Genomic DNA, 6,726 nt, shown 5'->3' on the forward strand with positions numbered 1-6,726 from the left:
CTTCTCCACCTGGGGCTTCTCCGTGGGCGGTGCCTCCTCCCTGGCCTGCGCAGGCGCTGCAGCAGCAAGTGCGGCTTCCTCCAGAGGCCGGGTCTCAGTGGCGTGCGCTGCGTAGCTGCATCCGCTGCTCCTGGGACGGATGTCCCGCAACTAACTGGTCGAGGTCCACGCCGAGGCAGGTGAACTTGCGGAAGGTCCGCTTATTCTTCGCTTCCACTTCGGTCATTTTGTTGGTGTTGCGATAAGCCAGGGTGAGTTATTTTTTTATAGAAATGTAATCATGTCGCTTACCTGCTCAAAACTTTCCTAGATTTAAAGCAGATTCATTGAGAATAAAATACGAAGGTTTTCATGGCTCCCAAGGCTTTCCATGCTCTGACTCTAACCTGCCATTCTAGCCTCATTTTCTGCCAGGTTCCCTTCACTCACTATATTTTCTGTCTCGTTCGCATTCTCATCTCCCGGCCTTTATATGTCATGTTTTCTGTATCTAGAATGTTCTTTCTCTAGCTCTCCATGCCTTATTTTTCAGGTCTCTGCTCAAATGTCCTCTTAAGAATGACTTTCCTGATTATCACATCTATTCAGGCACATGCTTTGTCCTCGGTCCCTATGAAGCATTTACTATTTTATGTTTTACTTTATACTCTTCATCACCTGAAATTTTATTACTTATTTCGTTGTTACTTGTTTCTTGCTTGTCTCCCTTACTAGCTCTCAGTGTTTGTAACTGTAACATACTGGAGACTCAATACCTATTTGTTGTATGAGGGGATGCTTTTCCATATTCTGGAAAATGAAAGAAAAATGATTGAGGATATTTGCTTGGAGCTTGTGAATTATTTCCACTTGTCAGAGATTCAGATGGAAAGGCTTTTTTTTTTTTTTTTTTAGTTGCCTCACCTGTTTCTCCTCTGTCAAGGATTGTGGTCTGGTGCTGCCTATTGTTCAGTATCTGAAAACCATTGTTTTTCTATAGCTTATCTGTTTGTTTGTTGTTGTTTAAAACAAAAAAAGTAAATCTGGTCCCCATTTCTCTATCTTGGCGGGAACTAAACAATTGCACGTATATGATTTTTATGACTCCTAGTGGTTGTTTGTACTTTGAATGGACTTTTACAAATGGAGAGCATCTTACATAAAGGCAATTCATGCAGATCATTGTGTCCTTTCTCCATTTGTCTCCAGTTTCTTAGTACCCAAGTCACTGTGCTGCCATCTTGGGACACCATGCATGATAATGGAAGTTCTATGAATACAAATTTAGAAGGGTCTGATAGCATTTCCTTAGTTTTTTTCCCCTAGAGCTCATCTCTGTAGGTCATATCTAGTTGGTTGAAGAGCCAGGGCAGATCCCAGAGGAGATGTTTCTGGGAGACCCATAATCCGAGATGTGACTGAACCCTACATGGTGCTTTGAACAATTCTTGCTTATTTTTCACTGAACCAGATAGGTTGTTTCAAATCTGAATGCTAGAAAAGGGAACACGCTAAGTTAATATCTGCAAGAATTTAGTTGTTCTAAGAGTCAACCCAAGATTTTTATTGTAAGAAGAGTCCCCGCCTCCCCATCTTGGAGATATATTTAAATAATAAAATTGAATGGATGTGGAAATTTATTCAATAGGTCTATACTTGGAAATTTGGATTACAATTCAAAACAATAAGAAATATTTTTATAGAAAAATCAGGCTTCTATTACATGGATTTCTAGTCAGAATATTTCAACTTAAACATCCTGGGATTGCCTTTCTACACACTGAGAAGTGGATAATTAGATATGAATTAATCTACTCGCACGTATAATTTCTATTTTCATTTCGAGCAAAACATTTTCTCCATCAGTTAAAAGGCTGAAAATGGGTGATTTTATTACAGCATAGAAAATTCTGTGTTGTGTAATCTTCTGTGTAGTGAGAGGGAAACATGTAAAGAACTTTGAAAATGACTTTGCTGTTGGTAATTGTTCTGATGTGTGGTGCCGGTTTCTGCCTTCAGACCTGGTGTGACGCCAAGAAGTTGTGTATGGTTACTCTTAATGTATTTTTTTTATAATAGAAATAAGGCATGAAGAACATTATGATACCCTGGAAGGAGGGAAAAAAACTAATTTAGAATGAACAACCAGTTCTGACACAAATGAGGGATATCAAGTAGTGAATTTTTTATAATGTAACTTGAGTTTAGATGTAAGTATAGCATTGAAAGTTAGTGTTCCACACTACTAGGTTAACCCTAAGGGCTTGACATCAATGTCTAGCTTTTAGGGGCTAACTTTGAACTTGGATTAAAAGCTTTGTTGAAGTATTGATATTTTGGTTACTGAGTTGTTTAGAAGACTTGACTTATGAAAATCTCATTCACCAGAAATCTCTGGGAGACACTTGCTACTTGTTGGGTAGGAAAGAGAGGGACAATTATGACAAGGAAGGAAAGGAAAAATGATTTTCTCAGTCAGACTTACATGGACCAGTCCCCAAATGATAGGTCCAAATTGCCCTGAAAATATTTCCATGACACTGCAACAAAATGTGAATTACATGCATTTATTCAAGAAATGTATAAATATATGATATGCAGGAACTATGCTTCAGTCTTTCTTCTAGATATTTTGGAAACATCAGTGAACAACAAAAAAATCTTCATAATTCCTGCCCTCTTAGAGCTTAGGCCCTATTAGGGGATAGACACACAATAAAAATAAACATAACTGAATATATTACAAAGTAGAGAAAGTGAAAACAACTTTGGGAAAAATAATAGTAAGTGGAGTGGGGGCAGGCAGACTGAATGCGTTGTCAACGATATCTGAGTAGGTCTCATGCAAAACGTAATATTTGATCAAAAACTTGGAGGAGATGAGGTCCTTGGCTAAAATGATATCAGAAGAAATAGTGGTTCCAAGGGAGTGGTCAGTACAAAGGCTCTAAGATGGGAGATTCCTTGAAGTCAGTAGGAAACAGCAAGAATGGTGTGCACAGAGCAGAATGAGCAAGGGGGAGGAAAAGATATTACCTCAGAGAGATAACAGGGAGCTAGACCTTTGGGTTTTACTCTGAGGAACAAGATCCACTATGTGAGTCTACTCACCTACCTGTTCTTAAAAGATTCTATCCCAGGAGACCCATTTTGTTCTACAGGTCTAAAATTAATTATGTACATCGGTCACTATGACTGAAGCTGTACTGCTTCTGATTCCAAGCCAACCACTGTCTTCCCTCCCAGAGCATCAGCACTGTCACTTACTTTATATTAAGGAGTGATAAGTCAACGGTTCTTAACCAGTTGATGAAGAAGTCAGTAGCAAAGAGAGCTTCATAAATTGCCACAGTCAAATTTCTTTTTGCAATGAGCTAGGATGTGGGTCAGCAAACTTTCTTCTGTAAAGGGGCAAAGAGTAAATACTTTTGGCTCTGCTGGCTGTATGGTGTCTGTTGCACACACTCAGCTCTGCCCCGGTGGTGCAAAAGCAGCAATAGATAATGTGTAAACAGATATTCACGGCCGGGTTCCATAAAACATTTACTTACAAAACCAAGTGGTGGGCTAGATTTGGGCCGCAGGCTCTAGTTTGCTTTCCCTTATGATAGAGCACAGGGAATATATTAGCTCTGGAGGGAGGGGCATTAGCTGAGGGGGGATGCAGCATGGTGCAGGAGAGAGAGAGCAGTCATTAAACTCTGGACTCCTAGAGACCTGTCCTTCAAGCTCAACTCTTCTACTTACCCAGTGCACATAGCAGGTGTTATGGGGTGAATGTTTGTGTCCCACCTCATGCAGGGATCCTTTTCTGAATTTCTCTCTCAGAAATCTGTTTCTGGAGTGTCCTGCCCTTGCAAGACGGCCACTGTCTACTTAGGCCCTATTTCCCCATGCTTGAATGTGGAAAACCACCTCAGAGGAAAATCCAGGGGGGACGTGGAGCTCACCTTCTATGCTTCCTTCTCTCAAGGATTACAGCACCTATATTGCTGGTTCTTCAGCGTCAAGCAGTTGTTTGGTATATTTTATCCAGTTCTCATAATGGCCTCAGCCGTAGCGTTAATCCAGTACAAGATACTCTGCCATGGCCAGAACTGGCTCCCCTTTATGCTTCAACTTACTGTAATATAATTTCCATCGCACTACCCCATTGAAACTGCTCTGGCTAGAGTCACCAGTGATTTCCATGGTCCTACTCCAGTGGATTCTTTTCAGGCCTTATCCTGTTCCATCTCTTAGTAGCATTTGACACAGTTGACCACTTTCTGTCTTTGGCTTTCATACCATACACTCTTGGTATTCCTTCTACCTCTATGGCCATTTTTTCTCAGTCTCCTTCATTGACTCAATTCTCCTTTACTCAGCCTTTAATGGAGTTCCCCAGGCCCTCTGAGAGGACGAGTCTTAAGGGCTTTTTTCTCCTCACTGTACGCCCCCTGTGTAGGTGATCTCATTCAAATCTGATGATTGCCGTAGTATGCTGGAAACTTTAAAATGCATCTTTCCAGCCCAGGCCCCACGTCTAAGCTTCACAACTTAGATCTAATGGCCAACTCGAGAGCTCCACTTGGATGCCTTACAAGGTTTCCAAATTTAGTATGTCTAAAATGGAACTATTTTTGTGCTGTATGCCGACCTCCCTCTTCCGAGTTCACCATCTTAGCACAGGGCATCCTTCACCCCTCTCCACCCTGTAACTCTTGCCAGGCACTTGGGAATAACCCTTGATTCTTCCCTTTCACTTTAATCCACCAGGTTTCAGTAGCTCATCTTTCGATCAAACTTTCAACGTTATGAGAATCCATCTCTTTGCTGGCTGATGACCTTAGTTTGCTTTGTCCTGGGCCAAGTGCATTGTTCTGGAGCCATCGGAGTCATTTGTATTAGGGTATGTGAGGGTATAGGGGCGCAAACCCTGAAATCTCACTGTATGGCAGCATAGGGTACATACAGATGTTCATAGGCAAGACCAAAGTCATCAAATAAAGACTAATATATGTTCTCCATGCTTTAAGACATTTAGCACATTTATGGTTAGTTTTTAAATAATTTCTAGGAAATTTTAGAAATTTGGAGGCTAATTTTCTGTAGATTCTGTAAGGCTCGCCTTATGGAAAATAGTCTCCATCTAACAGAACTGTATTTACAATTTGTGGAACTGCTGCTAGCTACATTGGCTTTCAGTTTATATTACACAGGCTGAAATTTTAGGGTCTTTTTAGTTGTGGATAACTGGGGGTTTTAGATGTATGCATGCCATGTAGTCTATTAAATGTCTTGAAAATTAAAATGCTTATTAGAAAGGACAGTATGTTTTAACTAATGAGAAATGGTCTAAGTAAAATGGTACTCATATTTTATATATTTTCTTCAGAACCCCTAGTCACAGCGCAGCACCCACTGACCGTGAGTGACCTTGGGTATGTCACTTACCTCACGTATAAAATGGTGACGGTAATAGTGTCTGCCCCATCGGTTGCTATGAAGCTTAAGGGACTTAGTATTTATAAAGTGCCTAGAACAGTGCCTGGCCTAGGACAAACATGATAACCATTTGTTAAGTAAATTAAAGAAAGTAGTCCTAGCTTCTCCTTTTTAGTTTCTCTGTTGTTTTGTGAAAGAACTAAGGAGTCAGGAACCCTGGATTCTTACCTCAGAGGTGTTATTGCTTAGCTGTGTGGCCTGTGTGCTGCCTAGTGTCCCTTAGCTTTGATTCTGCATCCGTAACATGATAAGTAACACTTACTGGCTACTTTTCTTGTGCCAAGTACTCCATGAAGCACTTGACCTACATCATCTCATTTAATTCTCACAACTACCTCAAGATAGGTGGTAAAATAATAACTTTCATTTCATCTGAGACTTAGAAAAGATAGTAAGTTGCCTGAAGTCGCACAGCTGGTAAATGTGGCATCGGGCAGCTTGTCCATTCCCAGAGCACAAAGCTCTGACCTCTGCTCTGAGATCCTCAGCCTCACTCCTCATTCTTCCCCAGTGGCTGCTTGTTTCTTACAGAGCTTTTAGGCATTGAAAAGCAGCCCGGGTTTCAGCCAGGCCTCTGCCTCTGCAAACTGTCTGCAGTTTTGTCCGTGGGAGGAGTCCTGGAGATCGTCTCCGTGTCGGAGCGAGCCTTACCCCCTGTCTCCTGGAGCAGGCTGGGGTCCAGCCCACTTCAGCAGCTCACTAGTTCTCTCCGGAGATGAATAGCGGGAGCCTGGGTGGGCCTTTGTCCCCTGGCTTTCGGTTCTTCTCTGTCATTGCTTTCTTTCTAGGATGCATTTGCAGTTATAACAGAGAAATCATGCAGACCCGAAGCCCTGTGCTGCTTCTCTGGCATTTTTCTTCTCTGAACCGGGTCCTGGTTTCCATTGGCAACCCTGTAACTTGATCCCCCACAAAGCAGTTCTCCCTGTAGTGTTAGCATTTCAAAACTGGATCCCTTGTCAATATAACTGTTTGTTGTCCAGAATGCAGATTGTCCTTACAGTGGCCTTCAGGACACAACATGTATGTCTGTTTGTTAATACTTTTGTGACCCTAATGGTCAGAGGAGCGGGCCAGGAAGGAAGGAGGCATCGCAAGGGTAGAGTGTCCTCAGACCAGCAGAATCTGCTGATTCTCCTTAAGCCACACTGTGTGTAGGGGGATGGGGGAAGGCTCATCTCTTCCTCCACTCAGGACCAGCAGAATCATTCAATGTCACCTCTAGAAAGGATCATAGACCGTATCCCAGCCACCATGAAG

Source organism: Stenella coeruleoalba (genome assembly GCF_951394435.1).
Source record: "Stenella coeruleoalba genome assembly, chromosome: 3".
NCBI lineage: Eukaryota > Metazoa > Chordata > Mammalia > Artiodactyla > Delphinidae > Stenella > Stenella coeruleoalba.